Raw genomic sequence first — 27634 nt, 5'->3', positions numbered from 1 at the left:
AATTTAAATAATTATGTATTATCCTTTTGAATGCCTCAATTGAACTTGTTAGCACTAAACATCTCTTCTAGTAAAGACAAAGAAATAAGGAGAGAGAAGATTAAAATTATGGGTAAGCTAGCCAACAATATAAAGGAAGATTGTAAGAGTTTCTTTAGATATGTAAAGAGAAAAAAAAAGGCAAAAGTGGACATTGGACCACTGGAAAATGATGCTGGAGAGATAGTAGTGAGGAACAGGCAAATGGCTAAGGAACTGAATAATTACTTCACATCAATCTTCACAGTAGAAGACGTAAGTAACATTCCAAACATTCAAGAGAGTCAGGGAGCAGAGCTGAGTCTGGTGATCATCACCAAGGAGAAGGTGCTAGAAAAATTGAATGACCTGAAAGTGGATAAATTATCTGGACCAGATGGACTCCACCCCAGAGTTCTAAAGGAGACAGCTGAAGAGATAGTGGAGGCATTAGTGGTGATCTTTCAGGAATCGCTAGAAGCAGGGAGGGTCCCAGAGGACTGGAAAATCATTAGTGTGACACCCCTGATTAAAAAGAGAGTAAGGAATGGAAAATGACAGGCTTATTAGCCTAACCTCAGTTGTGTGTAAGATCTTGGAGTCCATTGTGAAGGATGAGATTTCTGAAAACTTGCAAGTATATGATAAAATAGGGCAAAGTCAGCATGGTTTCATCAAGGGGAGATCATGCCTAACAAATCTGCTAAAATTCTTTGAGGAAGTAATGAGCATGTAGACCAAGGTCAGCTAATGGATGTTGTCTACCTGAACTTCAAGAAGGCCTTTGACAAGGTGCCGGATGCTGAGTAAGATAAGGGCCATGGTGTTAGAGGCAAGGTGCTAGCATGGATAGAAGCTTGGCTGTCTGGAAGAAAGCAGAGAGTGGGGATAAAAGAGTCGAAAATGAGTAAATGAGTAATATCCCAACAATTAAAGGGAGTCAGGGGGCTGAGTTGAGTATGGTTGTTGTTACAAAAGAGATAGTGCTAGAAAAGCTAAAAAGTCTTAAAATTGATAAATCTCCTGGCCCCGATGGGATACATCCTAGAGTTTTGAGAGAGGTGGCTGAGGAAATAGAGGAGGCATTGGTTGAGATCTTTCAAGAGTCACTGGAGTCACGGAAAGTCCCGGATGATTGGAAGATCACTGTTGTAACCCCATTGTTCAAAAAAAGATCAAGACAAAAGATGGAAAATTATAGGCCAATTAACCTAACCTCGGTTGTTGGTAAAATTCTAGAATCCATCATTAAGGATGAGGTTTCTAAATTCTTAGAAGAGCAGAGTCTGATTAGAACAAGTCAACATGGATTTACTAAGGGGAGGTCATGCCTGACAAACCTGTCGGTATTCTTTGAAGAGGTGACAAGTCGGTTAGACCAGGGAAACCCAGTGGATGTGGTCTATCTAGACTTCCAAAAGGCCTTTGATAAGGTGCCACACGGGAGGCTGCTGAGCAAGGTGAGGGCCCATGGTGTTCGAGGTGAGCTACTGGGATGGATTGAGGATTGGCTGTCTGACAGAAGGTAGAGAGTTGGGATAAAAGGTTCTTTTTCAGAATGGCAGCCGGTGACGAGCGGTGTCCCGCAGGGTTCAGTGTTGGGGCCACAGCTGTTCGCATTATATAGTAATGATCTGGATGAAGGGACTGGGGAAATTCTAGCAAAGTTTGCAGATGATACGAAGTTAGGTGGACAGGCAGGTAGTACTGAGGAAGTGGGGAGGCTGCAGAAGGATCTAGACAGTGTGGGAGAGTGGTCCAGGAAATGGCTGATGGAATTCAACGTGAACAAATGCGAGGTCTTGCACTTTGGCAAAAAGAATAAAAGCACAGACTACTTTCTAAACAGTGAGAAAATTTGTAAAGCCAAAGTACAAAGGGATCTGGGAGTGCTAGTCGAGGATTCTCTAAAGGTCAACATGCAGGTTGAGTCTGTGATTAAGAAAGCGAATGCAATTTTGTCACTTATCGCAAGAGGGTTGGAATATAAAAGCACCATTGTGCTACTGAGACTTTATAAAGCTCTGGTTAGGCCCCATTTGGAGTACTGTGTCCAGTTTTGGTCCCCACACCTCAGGAAGGACATACTGGCACTGGAATGTGTCCAGCAGAGATTCACACGGATAATCCCTGGAATGGTAGGTCTAACATATGACAAACGGTTGAGGATCCTGGGATTGTATTAATTGGAGTTTAGAAGATTAAGGGGAGACTTAGAGACGTACAAGATAATACATGGCTTGGAAAGGGTGGATGCTAGGAAATTGTTTCCGTTAGGTGAGGAGACTAGGACCCGTGGACACAGCCTTAGAATTAGAGGGGGTAAATTCAGAACAGAAATGCGGAGATATTTCTTCAGCCAGAGATTGGTGGGCCTGTGGAATTCATTGCCGCAGAGTGTAGTGGAGGCCGGGACGCTAAATGCCTTCAAGGCAGAGAGTGATAGATTCTTGTTGTCTAGGGGAATTAAGGGCTACGGGGAGAATGCGGGTAAGTGGAGTTGAAGTGCCCAGCAGCCATGATTGAATGGCGGAGTGGACTCGATGGTCCGAATGGCCTTACTTCTACTCCTATGTCTTATGGTCTTAAAAGTGTGGAGCTGGAAAAGCACAGCAGGTCAGGCAGCATCTGAGGAGCAGGATAATCAATGTTTTGGGCATAAGCCCTTCATCAGGAAGGGTCATTCTCAGAATGACAGCCAGTGACAAATGGTGTTCTCCAAGGCTCGGTGTTGGGACCACCATTTTTCACTTTAATGATCTAGATGAAGGAACTGAGGGCATTCTGGCCAAGTTTGCAGATGATACAAAGATAGGTAAAGGAACAGATAGCACTGAGGTAGTGGGAGGCTGCAGAAGGATTTAGACAGGTTGGGAGAGGAAGCAAAGCAGATGGAGTACAACGTGGGGAAGTGTTAGGTCATTCACTTTGGGAGAAGAATAGAACCATTGACTATTTTCTAAATGGGGAGATAATTCAGAAGTCTGATGTAAAAAGAGACTTGGGAGCTCTAGCCCAAGCTTCTCCTAAGGTAAACTTGCAGGTTTAGTCAGTAGTTAGGAAGGCAAATACGATGGTGGCATTTATTTTGAGAGGATTCGAATAAAAAAGCAGGGATGCACTTCTGAGGCTATATAAGGCTATAGTCAGACCACATTTAGAGTATTATGCGCATTTTGTATGAGTATTTTGGGCCCCATATCTCAGGAAGGATGTACTGGCTCTGTAGTGGGTTCAGAGGAGGTTCATGAGAATGGTCCCAGGAATGAAAAGCTTAACGTATGAGGAACGTTTGAGGATTCTGTGTCTATACTTGATGGAGTTTGGATAAGGGGGGATCGAATTGAAACTTACAGAATACTGAATGGCCTGGACAGAATGGATGTTGGTAAGATGTTTCCATTGATAGGAGAGACTAGGACCTGAGGGCACCTGAGAGTAAATGGAAAACCTTTTAGAATGGAGATACGGAGAAACTTCTTCAGCCAGAGAGTGGTGAATCTATGGAATTCACTGCCACAGAAGGCTGTAGAGGCAAGGTCAATGGGTATATTTAAGATGGTGATAGATAGGTTCTTGAGTGTCAAGGGGATCAAGGGTTACAAAGAAAAAGCACGAGAATAGGGTTGAGAAACTTATCAGTCGTGATTGAATGGCGGAGCAGATTTGATGGACTGAAAGGCCTAATTTCTGCTCCTACATCTTATGGTCTAGTAGTACATCCTATGTGCTAACTAATCCCTGTGTGCTTTTATCATCTTATGTTTGCTTCTTTCACAAAACACTTCAAAATTATGAGTGTGGGCAGTTTCTCCCTATCCTTCTATATCCATTATGATTTTGAAAACTTTTATCAAATCTCCTCAAACTTCTTATCTCCAAGGAAAACAGTCCCAGCCCAACTTCTCCAACCTTTCCTTATAAGTAAAATGTTCATCCCTGGAACCATTCTCATAAACTTCTTCTACACTCTCCTCAACGTATTCACATCCTTCTGAAAGTGTGGCACTCAAAACGGTACACAATATTGTCTTAAAAACATTCATCATAACTTCCCTGCTCTTGTATTGCATGGTTCTAGTCGAGGCCTAGAATGTCATATACTTTATGAACAATTTTCTCTACCTGTCATACCACCACTAATGACTCGCTGCTCCTGCACAATCTTTAGAATAGTAGGGAGGGTCAGTGTGGACTTGTTGGGCCGAAGGACGTATTTCCCCACTGTAGGGAATCTAATCTAATCTAAAAGATAAAATTTAACCAAACAGAATAGTACCCAAACAGACCTGAACAGGAATGATAAGCAATACGACGACATATTGAGCAAGACTTAAGATAAGTTTAGCAATGCAATGGACAACAGGTACATTTTTACCCCAAGTATTATTATAGATAGAAGATCTTAAAATTAATTTAGATACAGTAATTAACTAGAAACAGTTATAATTGTCATTGGCTATTGATTTTCAGGTGCCTTGTTCCCCATTATTTGTTGGATGATTGGCATGGCCATCCTCCCAGGGTACTGACATCATTGTTTGAGTGGACTGCAAGAGATGTACAAAAGGATTGTGGTGACCAAACTCACTTGATTACTCTTGTACAAGAATTGGGTACTGCACTTTCTATATTACAACAGAAATTACCCTTTAAAAATAATTCATTTGAGTTTTGGCACATTTTGAAGCTATGGCAGATGAGCATTTTTTTTTCACATGAGAAATTGAAGTGAGAGAATCAGATCGTTCTTCCACTCTTCACAGTATATTGTCCTTCTCTAAGTGACTGTTCAGATATGTGAACTAAGTTTAAAATCTATCTTGCAGTTATTCAATCATTTGTAACCAATGCGCAAAAAACTCTCCTCCTATCTGTTTTAGTAAAAACATATCACTTGATGAGACAATTAGTCATATATGGCAAGCTTCCAATTCCATCCTGGGTTTTTGTTTCATTGTTTGCTGAAATCTAAACCAGTATTACCAATACTATCATTGACAGTAGCTCCAGGCAAGGAAGGTTAAGGGAGAGGTGAGCACACCCAGACTCAGCTGAGATGAAATCATTGTCAATTGGCACAATCTTGGTCATCAATAAAGAATCATCACTTGAAGTAGGGACTGGAAGATTACCTCAGGAATGGAACTGTTTTAGGGAACAAATTATCTAGAAGTATAACAAAAAGCAAGGCAAAGCAAAGAATGGAACAGTAATGGGTTTTCAAATATATACACATCCTTTATAAAGAAGACAATGTAAATTGCTTTGATGCCCATTGAATTTCATGTTAAGATGGCTTGAGACTGATTTTATTGGGCATAAAGACAACACATTTGAAAAACCACAGTTTCTGTTTGCTTAATCAGAAAAAAAAGTGACTGTATTATATAATTGCCATATCTCATGTGTAGAGAAAAGATCAACATGTTTCAGAAACAAACACTTAGCTGTGCTCGTGGGTAGATAGAAGATCTTAAAATTAATTTAGATATAGTAATTAACTAGAAACAGTTATAATTGTCATTGGCTATTGATTTTCAGGTGCCTTGTTCCCCATTATTTGTTGGATGATTGGTATGGCCAGGGTACTGACATCATTGTTTGAGTGGACTGCAAGAGATGCACAAAAGAATTGTGGTGACCAAACTCACTTGATTACTCTTGTGCAAGAATTGGGTACTGCACTTTCTATATTACAACAGAGACTACTCTTTAAAAATAATTCATTTGAGTTTTGGCACATTTCCTCCATGTACACACAAGCAGCTTGCTTTATAATAATGTTCCAGAAACTCCTGATACACAGATACGAGAATGGTCATGACTGCTCCTATTCAGTTACTCACCCAAAATACTGCCATAGCCTAAGTGCAATGTTCTGCAAAGGCAATAATACATTATAGTCCCTTTTTTTCTGATATTTCATTACATTACAGAAGCTTAGGGTCAGCCTACCATATAGCCTAAAGTAAGGTTGTATTGCAATAATGGGATTCTAGCTGCTTCAGTAGAATTGAGAACTTCACCAATTTATTCTGTAATTTAAACAAAGATGTCCAAAAATATGCAGTGCCAGCCTAACTGCTAAAGCAATTACTTCACTGTAATGCAGATTATATAATTTGTCATTGTTGAATAAAAACATGTTAAATGGTCTCGCAAGACATTACTAAATAATAGAAATGCTCACCCGTTGGGAAATTGAGAAAAAAAAACAAATCAAAATTGATTAAAATGCTGTTAGCTACATACTAAAGGAGTAGAAAGAAACATTTTCATGGAGAATTTTATTCAAAGCACCAAGTACATTTTACTATTAATTATGTTAAAAACGAATTTTGACAACAGCAGAAATATTTCACTCCTCCTTGGCAGTCTGCTGCTTTAAAGTAATTCTACATGAGGATATCTCCAGGGAAGATAAGCTTCATTTATGAGGAAACATTGGAGAAGAGAAGACTAAGAAAAAGTGAGGACTGCAGATGCTGAAAATCAGAGTTGGGAGTGTGGCGCTGGAAAAGCACAGCAGGTCACGCAGCATCCGAGAGCAAGAGAATCGACGCTTTAAGCGTAAGCCCTTCATCAGAAGAAAAAACTGAGTAAAGGTTTGACGGATAATTTCAAAATCATGAGAGATCTGGAGTAGATTGGGAGTAACTGTTCTCACTGTAATTGGATCAACTATCATAGACACAGTTTTAAAGTGCTGTGTAAAAGAAATTAATGCAAGGTGAGAAATCGTTCTCACAATGAGTGGTGAGAGTTTGGATGGCACTGTCTGAAAGAGAGGTGGAGGCAGGTTCAATTGAGGCATTCAACAGGGCACAGGATGATCATTTAAACAGAGAAACTGTGCCAGGTTTTGAGGATAAGGGAGAAGAAATGCAGCAAGTTAAAATGCTCCGGCAGCCCGTGCAAACACAATTGGTTGAATAGCTGCCTCCTTCTGCACCCTATCAATTTTGAGACTGTGAATTTCCATTTATACAGTCGGGTATTAAAAAAAATCAATACTAGCAGCAACTTCTTTGCAAATTACTTGATTGAAGAAGTAGTAAAATCAAAGCAACTTAGAAAACAGCTGGACCTCAAAAATAAACAGAATACTATGGCACTTAGCTAAACCATGAGCCAGCATTCTAGTTAGTCAGGTTTCTAGTAGCCTGATATATTGCTGAGCTGATCAGTTTAGCCTCAAACCATTTCAGACAGTGTTTCGCAGACTGAGCAATAATTCTATAAATATGTTAGGAAAGGTGACTGTTTTCACAAAGCTGTCATGGAGTATTTTTCTATCAGCCTGCACGTTCATGAAATAGTTCATTTAAATGTTTCTATGTTGTTTGCATATTAAAACCATTGCATGATCTTTTTATGCATTTTTTTCACCAAAATGTGGGAAGAAATATCTATAATAATCAAACTTTCTAGATCATTAAAATCCTTTAGTTTGAAAGGAAGAGTAGGAATTCATCAAGAAACATTGGCCAAAGTATCACATTGTGGTCCTACATGCTGTTGTGAATACATGAAAAGTATAGAATGCAAAGGAAAGGAACTGAACATTATATCAAGAAGTACTTAATGAGAACTTCTCAAAGTAATGAATTATGAAACACGTTAAAAGGAGCATTGGAAGGCCTCAAAGTCCAGATGTAAGTGTCATTACACCAATAATATCACACAAAATTCCATAAATAACCAGACTGAAGCCCCAAGGAAAATTCAGAAGGCCTAAAATTGTAAAACGTGTACTCAAGTAGATTAGATTATATTAGATTCCCTACAGTGTGGAAACAGGGCCTTTGGCCCAACAAGTCCACACCAACCCTCTGAAGAATAACCCACCCAGACTCATTTCCCTCTGAGTAATGCACCTTAACCTATGGGCAATTTAGCATGGCCAATTCACCTGATCTGCACATCTTTGGACTGTGGGAGGAAACTGGAATACCCGGAGGAAACCCTCGCAGACACAGTGTGAATGTGCAAACTCCACATAGAAAGTCGCCCGTGTCTGGAATCGAACCTGGAACACTGGTGCTGAAGCAGCAGTGCTAACCACTGAGCCACTATGTCACCCAAACTTATCGTGATCTCAGTGAAATTATTTCAGTATTATTTTAAACATTTTTTATTGCAATGATCTTGACATATGAATGAATTGAAACATGCAAAACTTGAGGAGAAAATGTGGAACTTGATTCCCAAAATGCTAATGCAATCCCAGAATTTAATACAAATGATACAAATCTGACATGGATTTTTTTCAGTTATTGTAAGCCAGGGACTTTGATAATATATCTAAAATTGAACTGTAACAGTGTTTTATTACAATGCAGACTAAAAATTATATTTTGTCCAAAAACACTTTCTGCAGATTTTGGACAAACAAATGCATTTTATTTTGGTGTCAGAATTGTTAACGTTCACCAAACAAGACGGATTCCGGTGTCCCTTTAGTTGGGGATATTGATAAAATCTTACAGCACAGAAGTAATTTATTTGGCCCATCATGCCAGTGCTGACTCTTTGGAAATACTCTTCAATGAAGTCCTCCACGCCAGCTTTTATTTCATTAACCCAATTAGTTCACTTCAAATACATATCCAATTGTATTTTTTAAAGTTCCTGTGGAATTGATTTCCCCAGACAGTAGATTCAGATATATTTTTAGATAGTACATTCCAAAACATAACGGCCCCCTGTGAGAAATATTTTTCTTTTCAGTTTCCATCTAGCTCTTTTGCCAAAAAATTTAAATGAATCTTGTTACAGACCCATCAGCCAAAATAAACAATTTCTCACTTTAAAGTCACCATAGTTTGACTGGATTTTTGGGCTGCTCTTTCACTAATGACAGACAACTGATGGTCGTTTAATGTGAGGGTCACCACACCTTATGTAAGGGGAAAGAGGTTGTGAAGGACAGTCCTTCAATGGTAACCACAGCTGAAGCAGGAATTCTGATTCCAAAATCAGAACTTCTCACAATTATTGATAACTCCACACAAATAGTGCATGAGATGTCAGATTGTTCTAATGAAGTTAAGTAAAATTGTTACTCAAGAAATATAAGACTATTAAAAAAATATCCCACTCCTGAGTAATTATTAAACCGACCTCATACTTACCTCACTTACAAACCCCATAGCCTTACACTCCCAGACCTTGACACCCCTGCTTAATCTGCATCTAAACCCCCCACCCCCCAAACCTGACCTGACCCTGCCTGTCTGTTGCCATCAGAGCAGACATTCAGTCAATAATTCAGAATATGACAGTGGAATGTTGTTTCCCAAATTAAACTGGTTGCAATTACCTGAGTTTGGCCTATATTCCTCTAAACCTTTCCTGTTCATGTATCAGTCCAAATGCCTTTTAAATGTTGTAGCTGTACCTACATCTACCACTTCCTGCGGCACTTCATTCCACTTATGAACCACCTTTTTAAATCTTCCTCCTCTCAACTTAAAATTAGGCCCTCTAGTTTTGAACTCCCTCACCCAAAGGAAAGTCGTTGCTATTCACTTTATCCATGCCTCTCATGGTTTTATAAATCTCTATACCGTCACCCTTCAACCTCTTATGCTCCAGTGGAAAAAGGCCCCAGCCTCTCCTTACAACTCAAGCCCCAATAACAACTCTGTAAATCTTTTCTGCACCCACTCCAATATAATAAATGTACACAGTATTCCAAAGGTGGCCTCACCAATATCCCACACAACTGCAATTGCAACATGACATTCCAACTCCTATACTCAATGGGCTAAGCAATGAAGGCAAGCATACCAAACGTCCTCTTTACTACCCTGTCTACCTGGGGCACAACTTTCAAAGAACTATGTACTTGAACCCCTGTGTCTCTCTGTTCAATAACACTCCCCAGATCCCTACCATTAATTGAACAACTCCTGCCCTTGTTCATCGTACCAAATGCAACACTTTTGCATTTATCTAAATTAAACATTCCCTTATATCTAGCAATATAAATACCTGGGGGAGCCACCAAAATACAATAATCATAGGATCCCTACAGTAAAGAAAAAGACCAGTTGACACTGAGTCTGCATGACCCTCCAAAGGGCATCCCACCCAGACCCAGTCCCCCTACTATATCCCTGTAACCCTGCATTTACCATGGCTACTCCACCTAACCTGCACATCCCTGAACACTATGGGACAATTTTGCATGGTCACCTCTTTGGACCGTATCACTTGGGGGAAATCTATGCAGACATAGGGAGAATGTACAAACTCCACATAGTCAACCAAGGTTGGAACTGAACCCAGGTCCCTGGTGCTGTGAGGCAGCAGTGCTAACCACTGAAGAATTGCGCTGCCCAAAGAATGAAAGTCTTTCTGAATTTCAGGAAAAGATCTCAAGAATTTCACCCTAAATCCTGTAGGCAATGCAACAAATTTACAGACACTGTGATTAGCTATTAAAGATCACTAGACATATTAATCAATCCTGCTGAGTCTTTGGGAATGTAACTTTGCAGAAGAATTTAGGGTATCGCTTATGGATGTTCTCCATGTTGCAGCACTGATAATCTTAAGAGTGTCATATGCTTTCGAATGTGTGTTCTGTTCAACATCTAGTGAATAGATTATGTAATTAACAGGTGTGATCAGGAGACTGGCCTCCCTTGTGATTTAAACTGGAAATCTATCTCCACAGCATGTAAAAACACAAACAGTCGATGGGTGTCCACAGAGATGTTCTGAAGCTACATTGCTTCACCACAAATTACTGTACTAATTGCATTGATTAAAATAATGGAACTGATCACAATCACTGCTTAACGACATAAAGCAATGAACATGTTACATTTTCCCTTTTCACTGTCACTTTTGTTATATCCCCCTCTCCCACATTGGTTATTAAATACAATCTCCTGGAATTGACTGTAGTACTACTTGGTAAACACAAGGGCTGCAGATGCTGGAAACCAGATTCTAGATTAGTGTCGTGCTGGAAAAGCACAGCAGTTCAGGCAGCATCTGAGGAGCAGGAAAATCGACGTTTCGGGCAAAAGCCCTTCATCAGGAATAGAGGCAGAGTGCCTGCAGGGTGGAGAGATAAATGAGAGGAGGGTGGGGGTGGGGAGAAAGTAGCATAGAGTACAATAGGTGAATGGGGGTGGGGATGGAGATGATAGGTCAGACAGGAGGGTGGAGTGACAGCACTACTTCATTGGCTTTTTAAAACTACTTTCATGGAATTTCAGTGTTGCTGGCAAGATCACCATGTTCTCCAGGGCAATTAGAATGGGCAAACAAATATTAGTATCCTTTGATATATTGTTAAAGAATATCACTAACAAAAAGAATAAAATGTTTACAATATTTGCCTACATCCCTAATTGCCCTTGAGAAAGTAGCGGTGATCTGCCATCAAGAACTACTACAGACAAGAACTGCTACACATGGCGGAATTTAAATTCAACAGAAAAAAAATCTGGAATTAAGAGTCAACTGATGACCAGGAAATCACTGTCAATTGTCAGGAAAACCCATCTGGTTCACTAATGTCCTTTAGGGAAGGAAATTTGCCATCCTTCTCCTAGTCTGGCATACATGAGACTCCAGAGTCACAACAATGTGGTTGACTCTTAACCGCCACCTGAAATAGCCCAGCAAGCCACTAAGTTGTATCAATTGTTAGAAAACCACAACAAAGAAATTAAATTGGATGGACCACCTGGCATTGATCTTGGAACCTGAAAAGAAAACGGCAAAAACACAAACAATCCTGTCGATCATGCAAAGTCCTCCTTACCAACATCTAGGGGCTACAGTCAAAATTGAGACAGCTGTCTCACAGACAAGTCAAGCAACAGCCTGACATAGTCATTCTTGCGGAATCATACTTTATAGATAACGCCCCAGACACCACCATTACAATCCCTTGATATGTCCTGTCCCACCCACAGAACAGACCCAGCAGAGGTGGCGGCACAGTGGTATACAGTTGAGAATCCTTGACATTGGCTCTGGACTCCATGAAATCTCACGGCTTCAGGTTAAACATGGGTAAGGAAACCTCTTACTGGTTACAACATACCGTTCTCCCTTGGCTGATGAATCAGTACTCTTCCACATTGAACCACACTTGGAGGAAGCACTGAGGGTGGCAAGGATACAAAATGTATTCTGGGTGGGGGATTTCAATGTCCACCACCAAGAGTGGCTTGGCAACAGCAGCATTACTGATTGAGCTGGTTGAGTCCTAAAGGATATAACTCCTAGACTGGGTCTGCGGCAGGTGGTGAAGGAACTAACAAGAGGAAGAAACATATTTGACCTCATCCTTACTAATCTGCCAGCTGCAGTAGCATCTGTCCATGACAGTATAGGCAAAAGTGACACAGCACTGTCCTTGTGAAGAAGTCCCGCCTTCACACTGAGAATAACCTCCATCGTGTTGTGTGGCACTGTCACCATGCTAAATGGGACAGACTTCTAACCGATCTAGCAGCTCAAGACTGGGCATCCATAAGGTGCTGTGGGCCGTCAGCAGCAGCAGAACTCTACTCCAGCACAATCTGCAACCTCATGGCCTGGCATATCCCCCACTCAAACCATTACTATTAAGCCCGGGGATCAACCCTGGTTCAATGGAAAGTGTAGGAAGGCATGCCAGGAGCAGCATCAAGCATACCGAAAAAGGAGGTATCAACCTGGTGAAGCCACCAAACAGAACTGTGTGTGCGCCAAAATGATATAAACAGCAAGTGATAGATAGAGCTAAGCAATCCCACAACCAACGGATCAGACTAAAGCTCTGCAAAGGTGGTGGACAATTAAACAACTCACTGGAGGAGGCAGCTCCACTATCCCTATCCTCAATGATGGAGGTGCCGAGCACATCAGTTCAAAAGATAAGGCTGATGCACTTACAACACTCTTCAGTCAGAAGTGCCAAGTGGATGATCCATTTCGGGCTCCTCCAGTAGTCCCCAGCATCACAGATATCAGTCTCCAGCCAATTCGATTCACTCCATGTGATATCAAGAAACGGCTGAAGGCACTGGATATTGCAAAGGCAATGGGCTCTGATAACATTCCGGCAACATTACTGGAGGCATGTGCTCCAGAACTTGTTGGTCCCCTAGCCAAGTTGTTCCAGTACAGTTACAACACTGGCATCTACCCGACAACGTGGAAAATTGCCCAGAAATGTCCTGTATACAAAACGCAGGACAAATCCAACCCGGCCAATTAACGTCCAATCAATCAGTCTATTCTCCACCATCAGTAAAGTGATGGAAGGGGTCATCAACAGTGCTATCAAGCAGCACTTGCTCAGTGACACCTAATTTGGGTTTCGCCAGGATCACTCAGCTCTTGATCTCATTATAGCCTTGGTTCGAACATGGGCAAAAGAGCTGAATTCCAGGGATGAGGTGAGAGTGACAACCCTTGACATTAAGGTCACATTTGACTGAGTATGGCATCAAGGAGCCCTGGCAAAACTGGAATCAATGGGTATCAGGGAGCAAACACTCCACTGGTTACAGTCATACCTGGCACAAAGGAAGATGGTTGTGGTTACGGAGGATCAGTCATCTCAGCTCCAGGACATTTCTGCAGCAGTCCCTCAGGGTAGTGTCCTAGGCCCAACAATCTTCAGCTGCTTCATCAATGACATTCCCTTTGTCATAAGGTCAGAGTGGGTATGTTTGTCAATGATTGCACAGTGTTCAGCACCATTTGTGATTCCTCAGATACTGAAGCAGTCTGTGCTCAAATTCAACAAGATCTGGTCAATATCCAGACTTGGATCAACAAGTGGCAAGTAACATTTGTGCCACACAAAAGCCAGACGATGACCATCAACAATAAGAGACACTAACCACTGCCCCTTGACTATCAATAGTATTGCCATCACTGAATCCCCTACTGTCAACATCCTTGGGGTTACCATTGACCAGAAGCTCAACTGGATTCACCACATAAACATAGTGGCTACAAGAGCAGGTCAAAGACAAGGGTGAGTAACTCACCTCCTGACACCCCAAGGCACAAGTCAGGAGTGTGATGGAATACTCTCCACTTGCCTGGATGGGTGCAGCTCCAACAACACACAAGAAGTTTGACACCATCCAGGACAAAGCAACCTGCTTGATTGGCATCACATCCACAAACATTCAATCCCTCCACCACCAGTGCTCAGTAGCAGCAGTGTGTACTATTTACAAGATGCACTGCAGAAGTTCACCAAAGATCGTCAGACAGCACTTCCAAACCCATGACCATTTCTAGCTAGAAGGACAAGGACAGCAGGTACTTGGAAACACCAGCACCTGCAAGTTCCCCTCCAGGCCACTCGCCATTCTGACTTGGAAATATACCGCCGTTCCTTCACAGTCATTGGGTCAAAATCCTGGAATTCCCTCCCTACCGGCATTATGGGTCAGCAAGTGGACTGCAGCAATTCAAGGCGGCAGCTCATCACTACCTTCTCAAGGATAAATAGGGATGGGCTAGCAATGCTGGCCAGCCAGTGATGCTCAAGCCCCACAAATGAATTTTAAAAGAACCCTCAGGGTGTAAGCACACCCATAGTTCTCTCAGTTTTGAATGTCCAACATATTAATACAAGGACTCAAGACGTCTGCCTATAGGGTGTCTCATGAAGTCATGGTAAATGATGACTGACATCAGCATGACTGTCTTCAGTCCAAGCAACCCTTTTTGATACCCAAAAGAAAAAAATGTGATGGATCATCAATATTTTTAATCATCCATGATTTCAACTATTTGTTAGAATTACTATCACCCATTAACAACTATTTGTTATTCTAGCTCATCCCACTTTGTCCACACAATTACAAGCATGGCATGCATAATCTTTTAAGTCCCTCCATCTTTCGATGGAAGACAAAGAGTTTGCTTCTTCTCCAACATCTAATTAGAATGATGCGCTCCCTGAATTGCTTTCAAAATCTTCTCAGCTGACCCTATTTTTTGTCATTTATATACCGTAAATACTTGTGTAAAAGTCAGATTCTTTTAAGGTTAAATTTATGGCGTCAACTATTAAATGGATACTACTTTTGAGGGGCTGAAATTCATGCACAAATTATGGTAATTCCACAAGTGCTACAGGGGAACTGAGCTCACACATCTGGCTCTGACCTGATGTGTCTTAAACTTTTCTGCCAATTTCTTCCATTTCCCTCAGTTTTCTTTTGTCTGCTGTTGTTTTAGTTTTTCAAACGAACATTTTAAGCTTTTATTTCTGATAAAAAAAAGTTACCAGATATTTGACTCTCAGCACGGTGGCACAGTGGTTAGCACTGTTGCCTCACAGCACCAGAGACCCGGGTTCAATTCCCGCCTCAGGCAACTGACTGTGTGGAGTTTGCACGTTCTCCACGGGTCTGCGTGGGTTTCCTCCGGGTGCTCTGGTTTCCTCCCACAGTCCAAAGATGTGCAGGTCAGGTGAATTGGCCATGCTAAATTGCCCATAGTGTTAGGTAAGGGATAAATGTAGGGGTATGGGTGGATCGCACTTCGGCGAGTCAGTGTGGACTTGTTGGGCTGAAGGGACTGTTTCCACACTAATGTAATGTAATCTAATCATATGGTCTCACCAATCATTGTAGATGTAACATTTATGTAGAGGATAATACCTTGACTCATAAATGCTGATATGTTTTCTGTGAAGGACTAGGGTTGACTTTTACATGATATATATGGAAAATTCCAGATCCTTTGGCCAAAGATAGGGAGTCAACTTTTACAGGAGATTGACTTTTACTTGAGTATATATGGTATCTGTTTCAACAAAGACCCTCAACTTTACCTTTAAGGGTTTTACTTTTAGATTGCCTCCAATGTAACTTTACACAGAGCTGCAAATTAAATGTTGTGATAAATACCAGCATTTAATTGGTATTTCATATCCACTCAATGCTCTCTCAATGTCCTGGTGTCTTCGTTGCAAAAGTTACAAACTGCTTTTTTTCCCTCAGATATTTGGTTCCAAGTATGCTCAATTGAATCTTTATCAAACACTCTCTACTACCCATGATTGCTTCATCTAAGTCTTTCGGTAAAAACACGCTTCAGGCTCACTGCCTTTATTCCTGATGAAGGGCTTTTGCCCGAAACGTCGATTTTGAAGCTACTTGGATGCTGCCTGAACTGCTGTGCTCTTCCAGCACCACTAATCCAGAATCATCTAAGTCTTTGTCTGGCATTATAGTTGCAATCACCTTTGCAGGCTTGTTTGTTTGCTTCCTAGCTGAACATTTTTGTACAAAATGATTTATCTTCTTGCAGTTAGACCACTTTTCCATACTGGAAATGATGATTTTGTGTTTCGTGTGATGACCTCCACAATATGTGCAACTTGTCTTTTGAGCTCGACTTTTCTGTTGCCTTTCCACATTGATCTTGAGTATTGTTTGGGGTCATGTAAAGGTTAACTTTCTTCACTTGCATGATTTAGACAGTTTTCACATAAACAATATTTTCAAAAGGGAATTCTCCACCTCCCACCCCAATCAGAACATTATAGAAAAATGGTCAAATTGGTCCTAAAATAATACAGCACCCATTAAGCCAGTCCAAAAGTGACAACCTTCCTCCCCTATTCAGACTCACTAAAAAGTGAAATATAACTTTAAGAAATGATTTAGTCTGTCATTAAGTCTTGATCATTAAACTTTCCAACCCCAATTAAATGGAGAACTCAGTTAAGTGAGTAACTACACAAGATAAGGTGTTCAGAAATTCACCAGTTGGCCTGGGAGATGTCACTGTTTATTGTATAAGCACTAACCATCTCCATAGCAGATGGTTATTGCACTTCCACCAATATCACAATGTAATATTTTGTTGCCTCAAATCTGATGGCATATCGAATGTCAATTCAGAAATGCTTGCATTTCTTTTAGCTATCAGCTTTAAAGGTATATCCAGCATTCTCTGCATACCACATACAGGCTGTTCTATTGACTTATACATTCACTGACGCCACAGATCTCAATTTCTCAACCTCTATCAACCTGCAGCTCTAGAAACCAAAGCCATTAAGGAAGCCACTATATTTTTTATGAGTTCTTCTCTCCTCCAGTATAGGGGACAGCTGATCAAACGAAGCAAGCTGATGCAATCAATCTTTCCTCTAGGCAATCCTGCAGACACCCTATTGCAACAGAGAAATGTGTACAAGGTATTACACAAGGTCTGACCTCTATAGAGGGTACATTACTTGTACACTGTGTGAAACAAAGCTTAGCTATTTTTAAGAATGTTAAGCTAGGAATTTGTGTTGCAGACGTTTTGTCCCCTGTCTAGGTGACATCCTCAGTGCTTGGGAGCCTCCTGTGAAGCGCTTCTGTGATCTTTCCTCCGGCATTTATAGTGATTTGAATTTGCCGCTTCCGGTTGTCAGTTCCAGATGTCTGCTGCAGTGGTTGGTATATTGGGTCCAGGTCGATGTGCTTATTGATTGAATCTGTGGATGAGTGCCATGCCCCTAGGAATTCCCTGGCTGTTCTCGGTTTGGCTTGTCCTATAATAGTAGTGTTGTCCCAGTCGAATTCATGTTGCTTGTCATCTGCGTGTGAGCGGAAGCGGCAGATTTTTGGCGAATAAACGGATATCCGCGCAATTTCATGAATAGATGCCGAAGGGAAAGACAATGGAATGAGGACATGCCGCAACCCAAAGGACTAGCCACACTACCATACATCAAGAGCATTTCCGAACTGACAGCCAGACTACTGTGACCACTAGGACTCATAACAGCACACAAACCAACAGCCACTCTCAGACAACTCACCAGAACGAAGGACCCGATACCCAGCATGAGCAAAATCAATGTTGTGTACAAAATCCCATGCAAGGACTACACAAAACACTACATAGGACAAACAGGAAGACAGCTAACGATCCGCATCCACGAACACCAACTAGCCACGAAACAACATGGCTACTATCCTTAGTAGCCACACATGCAGATGACAAGCAATATAAATTCGACTGGGGCAACACTACTATTATAGGACAAGCCAAACAGAGAACAGCCAGGGAATTCCTAGAGGCATGGCACTCATCCACAGATTCAATCAAAAAGCGCATCAACCTGGACCCAATATACCGACCACTGCAACGGACAGCTGGAACAGACAACCGGAAGCAGCAGATTCAAACCACTACAAATGGCGGAGGAAACATCACAGAAGCGCTTCACAGGAGGCTCCCAAGCACTGAGGATGTCACCTAGACAGGGGACGAAACGTCTGCAACACAAATTCCCAGCTTGGCGAACAGAACCACAGTAACGAGCACCTGAGCTACAAATCTTCTCACAAACTTTTAAGAATGTTAAGTTAATATTAATTAGGTTACCTGAATTTATATTTGTCATTCAGTCTCACTTCAACTGTGTTCATCCTACAGATCATTTGCTCTCTCTTTATGTAACATGTTCATTATCTGAGGGTTGTTGATTGTAGTTCAATGATGCCATAATGTCACAATGGGGAAGGCCCGGCAAGCTTAGTGAGATACAGCGTGAGTTTAATCTAACGGTTGAGAGTTCAAGCCCCACGTTAGGCACCTTCATTTTGGAACTTCACCTTCTGAGGTGAAGCCCAGCTCGTTATTCCTCCAACAGTATCACTGCACAAAAAGGGTAACACAATGGGAAAAGTGGCTGGCCATCAAGATTGAATTGAGGCAGCTCAAAGATTGAACTGACATCACAGGCGTTACTGAGCTCTGACAGACTGACTTTTCATTGATGATAATGCAGCAAAAACTGCCCCTTGTATTTTGAGTCCTCAAGATCCTGTTTAGTGCCTTTGATTAGTAAAAACTAAAATAACAATTAGATAAATCAAAACAACAAACATTTTGTTTTAGTCAAATCTTCGTTTCTGTTATTCTTTTTCAAGTGTGGAATTCTAATTTCCAACTTAAAGGATTTGCCCCTCCTGTCAAAATTAGTCTTATGTACACATTACAGCAACTTGGGAGAGAGATTACAAACTTGAATGTTCCTGTGACAGTTTCACCAAGCACCAGGCCCCTACCCCTTTCTGCTAAAAAACCTAAACAGTATAATTTCAGTGCTTGTAAAATAATTTGATAATCAGTAGTGTATCATGGAACTATTAATTTCAGAAGTCTGTACCTTAAAGTGCTACAGCAATGATGCCTCTATTTTCCAATCTGAATTTTTCAAAAAAAAAGCATCTCATTGGAGCTTTTTATCTTGCACTTATCTAAACAATTTGCAAAAATATCAAATTAAGGGGAAAACCACCAGTTATACTGTATAACTAAAGAGTGCTAATTGGCTGGCAAATGAACTGATTGGCATTGATGATCGACAATTAATTTGTTTAAACTTCAAATCAGCAAATTGATTCTCATTGCTCAAGTCATTGCCCCTGCGAAACTAATGAATGAGTGGTTATCACATGTGTCATTGATTTGGAACAGACATAATGGGTGTACATGTTCATTGTCTGAAAAGAACCCAGGAAGACCGTTTGTATTAATATATGCAGTTTCCAGTATACTGCAAATCTGACTCTCAACACTCAATCGGTTGTCAGTGTAAATTTTCACATACTTATCCAGAAAAATGTAGTCCAATTACAAAACCACATCAAGATACTGTGTTACAAATTGAGAGAGAGAACTGGTTAGGTACAGTCAGTGCTCTGCTTTTTGCAAAAAGCCAAAGAGATGAGTTATTTTATACAATCTGCTTGTCTTTGGGTCATGTGGTCTACATACTTAGCATCACGACAGCACTGAAATTCATATACCACATTACTCATTTGCATGATAAGCAAACCATCTCTTTGGCTGAGTGGCAGCATCCTGTTGCAAGCATCACTCCTGTTTCTACTGCATACTATAAGGGTGAAACAGCTTCTTTGGCTCAACAGATAAGAAATTGGTGAGCAAAGATATGAGGGAAATAGAGATAAGGAGAGGAAAAGCAATAGAGAGATTTAGAAATAAGGATCCCACAGGATTTTCTGTTTATGTGGTACCCAACTGGCTGCTGGTAAGTATTCTGTTGGAATTATGAACTCAGAAACAAAGGCAAGGTAGTGACTCTCAGAAGCCTACCTTCCCTAAACCAGGCCTATTCCTTCAGTTTTGCTCAAATTAGTAAAGGTTTTGAGCATCCCATTGCCAAATGTACAACACTGGCTCACTATCTAGATAGGTTGGCTCTTTCTCATCTTATCTCAAGCTGATGTAGTTCCAACTCAGGTAGAATAGAGTCGTTAAGGGGGCATTAACTGAGTACTAAGGGCCTTAGCAATAGAGTTGGAAAGTTAATCATGAGTCTTTCCATTCAGGACTTAAATTAAGGTTGGTATCTCTCCAGTATCAACCTGTTCAATTATCTGCCATTCTCACAACTTTCACTGCCACTTCAAGCAAGTGGAAAATTCTGTCCTTAATCAAAGTTAGGACACAGGCAGTAGAGTTTGGATGATTACAGGTTTAAAAAGACTGAATGTGGGAAGCAGACCAATGGTATGTTCAAACAGTCAAGCTGAAACTGGTGAGTCTCAGAATGTCTGATACACTCTTGCGGGCGAGATAGGAATGAGGTGTGATTTGAATGCTTAGATGCAGCAAAAATAGGGAAGATGACTATGTTCGCAAAGCCACTACGTGATATGAAACTGCTAATAAGACAATTTTCTCTTCACTTAGACAGTGCCTATTCATTTACTGATAGAACTTGAAAGAGTAACGAATCTCCAATTTGTGGATTAATTTTGAAGAGTCGTAATTATATTCTGACTTCATGACATTGCAAACAGTGTATTCTTTTTCTTTGTACACCCACAGTACACACAGGTTTGAAAATAACAGCTATTAATCAGATATTTGAGTAGTCAGGAAAGTTCTGAAGAGGAATCATACTGGATTCAAACTATTAGTTGTTTTTCTCTGTAGATCCTGCCAGACCAGCTGAGTTTTCTCTGGCATTGTCTGTTTGTGTTCCAAATTTCCAACATTTGCAGTATTCTGCTTTCATTCAAACACATGTTGTTGCAACAACAACTAGACCCAACAGAAAGCTCTACTCAGAATAAGACAGCCCAAAAGAAAATCATGCATGGCATATGAAAGTTGGGGCGTTTTCACTGGGATGAATCTTACAAATGCATTTGTGAATTCACCAATGACCTTTTTTCAGGAAAGCTATGAATTTGTGCAGTCAAGCTACCAGATTTATGACCATACGTCTGGGTTACCTCTGGCACAAATGAGATCAGACGCATGCATGTAGTGTTTAGAGCTCCATGTCATCATCCAGTCACATTCCTGAACAGGGAGTTTCACTCCTTATCGTCTAACTTGTTTGTGATCACAGGTAAAAATTCCTGATGGTGTGTGCCTGCTCTCCAGATAGCTGCTGTGATGGTCATGTTCTGCACATCTCCCAAGGTCTTCATGAATTATTTCCAGTACTGGCTCATGATTGACAAAGGTGTATCTCAGAGAGCATGGCAAATAATCCCAGTGTGAAATCTTCAGCCTGCTGCCAAACAGTGCTTCAGTACAGCACATGCACTGACGATGTGCTTCCATTGCCTGGACCATTCAGGAGAACTGCAGAAATTGCCAGCACGGTGTCCAGAATATTGATTATTTGCTGCAATATGCACAAGGTAGCTCAGTGACAGGGTGAGAATCTGGAAGAGGAGATGGATCTTTGTCTCCTTGGACATGAACGAGGGAATCTGATGAAAATGGCGAAGAAGCCAGGGAAGTTGTGAAATGAACTCGACAAGCCTTCAAAAACCTAATAGCAGCTAGATTTGAAAACGTATGACTATTAGGCGACACTCAGAAGCAGTAGTCAGTTGTCATGTATAAGCACCCTGATCAGAAGAAAAACTTGCTACCTACAAATGATATTGAATTTTGCTCTGCTGGTCATTCATTACAAAAGTTTGCTCCCTTTGCACTAATAAATCCCTGCTCAATTTGCCGGACTGCGTATCAGGCTGTAGTAACGTGGGCTTACATGGGAGCAACACTTGTGGGACACAAAGCTTAGCTTGCATGAGACATTACATTTTCAGAGATTTGGAAGGGTGACTTATGAGTAACTTATGAAAGACATCCAGATTATGTTCAAAGTTTCCACAGGGTTTCATCCTCCCACATGACATGCTTGCATGAGAACTTCAGAACACTGCAACTGAAATATGTGAGCTTTTATGTTTCTCATCGACCTCATGTTTTTCTAAAAAGAAAGTACAAACTATTAGATGTTATTGTAGATAGAGTTGGGGATGTCCAGAACTAGGGGTCAGAGTCTACATCGTAATTGCAAAAGCCAAACAGACCATCTACTGTTAGATATGATTCCAAGAATGGGCAACATTTGTTGAACAATCCTGAAAATGCTAACAGCCACATCAACAAACAATTTATGAAACATCTGTGCTCATTGTCAATGCCATCACTAGGTACCATTGTGATTGTGCACACGCAAATACAGCTTTGCAGTGTCATGTTACAACAGCTACTTGGAAAAAAGATAGCACGGGCCACAAGATCGTTGAAGGATGGAATCAAACTTGAGTGTTGATAGCTTGACAACAGTCAATATATCTCCAATTGGCACATTGGGCAAACAATCCAGTCTCATTAATTGTACACTGAACAGTAACCTTTCAGTCTACTGCTGCACAGACTACAGGATATGACAAGTGCAATCACTGCAGTGAGGTCTACATCCATCAAAGTCTGACAAAGAACAGAGAGACCTGCTTCCTGAACTAAAGCTGTAATTGGCTTCTGTTTGTCGAAGCGACTTTGGCCAATTATTTTTTTGGAGATAAGAGGTACAACTAGAATAACTAAAAAGAACTGGTTCAAGTAGACCAAAGCTGAAAGCCCAATTACTTCATAATTGTTGCAAAGGAAATGCAAGCAGTCATTCTACTTAAACCAGTCCAGATTCTTGTACAGACCAATTTTGTTCTAGATCTTTGATATAACAATTTAAAGCAAAGTTTGTGTAACCAGACAAAATGGAATATTGATTATCCAATTGCTGTCAAATCGTAATTTGCAGAGTTATACTTTAAAACACAGTCTCTTGTGAAAATGTTACATCACACTGAAAGTAAAACATCCAAAGCTCCTCTGTCTGGAGTTCAAGTAGCAAGTGTTATCCCACTTCACTCACTCTTCTCCTCCCCATCATACGCCACTTCCCCTTCTTTCACCCTTCATCTCTGCTCTCTCCCCAAAGACTAACCCCTCTTCCGCCCCCGCCCCCCCCCCCCACCTTTCTACCCTCATCCAGGATTCCCACTCTTGCCCCTAGACATCCCTGCTCCCTCGCCCCTTCTCTCCAGGATCCTTCTCCACCACTCCCACTAGTCTCCCTTAAACCATCTGGCTTCTCTCTGCTCTTCTCTGTCCCCCTCCATACCTACTCCCATTTGGCTTGCTCTTCCCTCCCTTCCTCACAACAGGAGATGGGGAAAAGGAGGAACATTACTGAATCCTCACAGGAGAATGGTTTGTATAGATGGTTGTAGACCCAAGACAGGTAATTACGAAAGTGGGGTTGTTATGAGCCTCAGGACTTGCAACACACAACCACAATGCCCATTAATTTATTTTCAGCAGGTTTGAAGGGGCCTGAACATTGGGAGATTTCAATTCCTGGCAGAGGAAAGGAGTTTGTTGGAGAATTGGAAGGGTGGTATGAGCCAACTCTGAGACACACTTTTGGTGAATGTTAGACAGAAATACAACCAGGATCTTGCTGAATTTTTCAGATTTACAGATGGGTGAATGCAAAAGAAGGAGTGATATGTGTCTTCTCTGTCATCCTAGGTTGCGTTGTCTATGCTATCTCTTCCATATTCAGAATCACAGATGTCAAGTACTTAAGAATAGCAGCCAAGTAAACGGAGACTGTTAGGAAGAAAGTTCCAAATTTTTGTCCGGATAGGAGAAGGACTGGTGATATAGCTCTAAGTCAGGATGGTATGTGGCTTGGAAGTGATAGTGTTCCCATCCACCCATTGTCCTTCCAGGTAGCACAGGTCACAGGTTTGAAAGGTGCTCTTGAAAGAGCCTTGGCAGGTTCGTGAGGTTCTAACTTGAATTTTTCATTAAATACTTTGAAGTGTAATTCAACTGCACTCTTATGTCTCTCAATGTTGCCACATTTACGTTGTTTCTGACATTTTTGATTGATTGTTTTCTACCTCCATGACTCCAGTTCTTCCACCACAGCTTTTCTTGTTTCTTTCCTCAGAGTTATTCAGCCGAGTGGAGCCAGTGCAGAGAAGCAAGAGAATAATCAGATGGAAAAGCTCCAGTTCAAAATGGAAGGGATTAAGCGATGCATTGAGGAAAATTTCAAAATTACATGGTAAGATGCGTTTATTTTTATTTATATCATTACTTGCAGAAAACTGCATTGGATGCCTATGCTTAAATACATAAATTTACAAGGTGCAATCACTTTCAAGAGCTTGACTCCAAGGTCATGATTATGTGTGATCGGGACTCGTTCCAAACTTTACCATGTGATGTTCATTGATGCCAAACTGCCATATTGAGTGTTTCAGAGCATGCTCAAATAATTTTTTTTTCTGGTCGGGAAAACTTTTGTCATAGTTTTTATGAGAAAACTAATACCAGTGTTTTTGCCAGTTCAACAGATTTTTTTTCAAGATGGCGTCAAAGCAAGGTTATTCTTTCTGAGCTCTCTATGCAGTTTGCATATTTTACAATTGTTTTGCTTTGTTAAACCTCAATTCTAAGTCTGTTAAAATTACTAACAATGCTCTCTCACATCTAATTGCAGGTCTGAAGATTCTATGATCAACCAGGCCCAATTACTGATGCTGGAACTGCATGCCTAGAGCAAATCTACTGGTTTACTGCAGGCCTGAACTTACTGATCTTGAGAAAATCCGGAACGGAGGCCTGACCAGCTGAGGAACAATACCTGATCCTGCAGTGACCTGACTCCAAAGAAGCCTGCTCCACCCAGGAACGACAACTGACCTTCAGGATACTGGACAACATGGAGGCCCGATGAAACATTGTTCATTGGAGCCAGTAATTTCAACCAGGTCAAGAACCCCAAGAACACCTGTGGCTGTGACGGGTGCTGAAGGTTCCATCGGGAGCACACACTTATCTTCCAGGGTAGCATACTTCCACCATTGACACCCAGTGACAACCGGAAGCATACAACTTACCAAGAAATGTGGGAAAGGCGCTAGCCTCCAGGTGAGACTGAAAATATGCAATTTCAAGTCACCCTCTCCCCAGCATACCCCTGACAAACATCCAAGCCATTGAGAACAAAATGGATGAACTCAAAGTTAGAATTACCTTCCAGAGGGAACTGAGAGACTGCTGTGTGCTCGGTTTTACAGAAGCATGGATCATTTCTGCTACACTTGACTGCATCTTACAACCTGAAGATTTATTTGTACATTGCATGGGCCACATGGTGTCCCTAAGCAAGGCAAGGGGTGGTGGGATCTACCTCCTAATCTACACCACCTGGTGCTCAGACATGGTGACCCTGGTAAATTACTGTTACCCTGACCTAGAATATCTAACAACGAATGCCATACTTATTACCTGTTACGCGAATTCACCTCCAATATCCTGACAGTAGTGTACATATCACCTGATGGAGACATGAAGAGTGCTCTTGACGAAATATACACCAATACAAATGGACTTGAGATGGAATACTCTGAGGCCTTGTTTATTGTAGCCAATAACTTCAACCAGGCCAACCTCAAGAAGATACTACCAAAATATGATCAACATATCTCCTGCCTCACCACAGGCGATAGAACCAAAGGTGTCTGCCACTCCAAACCCTTTCTGCACTTTGGAAAATCAGATCACAGTGCCATGTTCTTCCTTCTTGCTTACAAGCAGTAATTGAAGTGTGAGGACCCAGTACAGAAAGTAGTGCAGTGTTGGTCTGAGGCAGCACAACAGCTTCTACAGGATTGCTTGGAATCATTGGATTGGTCCATATTCAAGAACTCAGCTATATCCACTGCCTACTGGAGGCGACTGTGACTAACTAGTGAAGTCAGGGACGGTATAAAAGCAAAGAGAAAGCATACAATTTGGTGAAGGGCAGCAGGGAATCAGAGAATTGGGAAGCTTATAAAGACCAACAGAGGGCAACAAAAAAAAGGAGGGAGAAGATTATATTACTGGCTAACTTACCCTCATATTTAAAGGAAGACTGTAAGAATTTCTATGGATATATAAAAGACAAAAGACGACATTGGGCCACTGGAAAATAATGCTGGACAGATAGTAGAGGGGAAGAAGGAAATGGCTGAGGAACTGAATAATTACTTTGCATCAGTCTTCAAGTGGAAGACACAAGTAATATCCCAAACCTTCAAGAGAGTAAGGGGGCAGAGCTGAGTATGGTGCCTATCACCAAGGACAAGGTACGAGAAAAACTGAATGGCCTGAAGGTGGATAAATCACCTGAACCAGATGGACACACCCCAGAGTTCCAAGGGAGATAGCTGAAGAGATAGTGGTGATCTTTCAAGAATCGCTAGAATCAGGGAGGGGCCCAGTGGACTGGAAAATTGCTAACATGACACCCTGCTTAAAAAAAAGGAGTAAGGCAAAAGATGGAAAATTACAGACTAATTCGTCTAACCTCAATTGTGGTTAAGATCCTGGAATCCACTGTGAAGGATGAGATTTCTGAATACTTGGAAATGCCTGGTAAAATAGGGCAAAAACAGCATCGTTTCATCAAGGGGAAGTCATGCCTGATAAATCTGCTAGAATTTCTTGAGGAAGTAACAAGCAGGTTAGACTAAGGATAGCCAATGGATGTTGTCTACCTGGGCTTCAAGAAGGCCTTTGACAAGGTGCTAAACAGGAGGTTACTGAGTAAGAAAAGGGCCCATGGTGTCAGAGGCAAGGTGCAAGCATGAATAGAAGCTTGGCTGTCAGGCTGAAAACAGAGAGCCAGGATAAAAAAGGTCCTTCTCAGGTTGGCAGCCGATAACAAGCAATGTTCCACAAGGCTCAGTGTTGGGACCTCAACAGTTTTAACCTTATACATTAACAATCTCAGATGAAGGAACTGAGGGTATTCTGGCTAAGTTTGCAAATGATACAAAGATAGGTAGAGGGACAAGTAGCATTGAGGTGGCAGGAGGCTGCAGAAGGATTTGGACAGGTTAGGAGAGTGGGCAAAGAAGTGACAGATGGAGTACAAAGTGGGAAAGTGTGAGGTCATACACTTTGGTGGGAAGGATAGAGGCATGGACTATTTTCTAAATGGGGAGAAAATTCAGAAATCTAAAGTGCAAAAAGACTTGGGAGTTCTCGTCCAGGATTCTCTCAAGATAAACTTGCAGATTGAGTCAGTAGTTAGGAAGGCAAATGCAATGACTGCATTTATTTTGCGAGAACTTGAATATAAAAGCAGGGATGTGCTTCTGAAGCTCCGTAAGGTTCTGGTCAGGCCACATTTGAAAGATTGTGTGCAATTTTGGGCCCCATATCTCAGGAAGGATGTAGTGGTCCTGGAGCGAATTCAGAGGAGGTTCATAAG

The 27634-nt window shown here is 41.3% G+C and overlaps 1 protein-coding gene across 6 annotated transcripts in view; it reads right to left on the bottom strand.

Annotated features, from left to right (window-relative positions):
* The window catches only part of LOC140483175 (KH domain-containing RNA-binding protein QKI), a 534384-nt gene that overhangs the window by 43290 nt on the left and 463460 nt on the right, over window positions 1-27634 (bottom strand). The gene's annotated exons all lie outside the window — the stretch shown is intronic.

The sequence above is a fragment of the Chiloscyllium punctatum genome, chromosome 11 (genome assembly GCF_047496795.1).
Source record: "Chiloscyllium punctatum isolate Juve2018m chromosome 11, sChiPun1.3, whole genome shotgun sequence".
In the NCBI taxonomy this organism is placed as follows: Eukaryota; Metazoa; Chordata; class Chondrichthyes; order Orectolobiformes; family Hemiscylliidae; genus Chiloscyllium; species Chiloscyllium punctatum.
The sequence above is the reverse complement of the archived record's forward strand: the minus strand, read 5'-3'. Positions and strand labels throughout refer to the sequence as shown.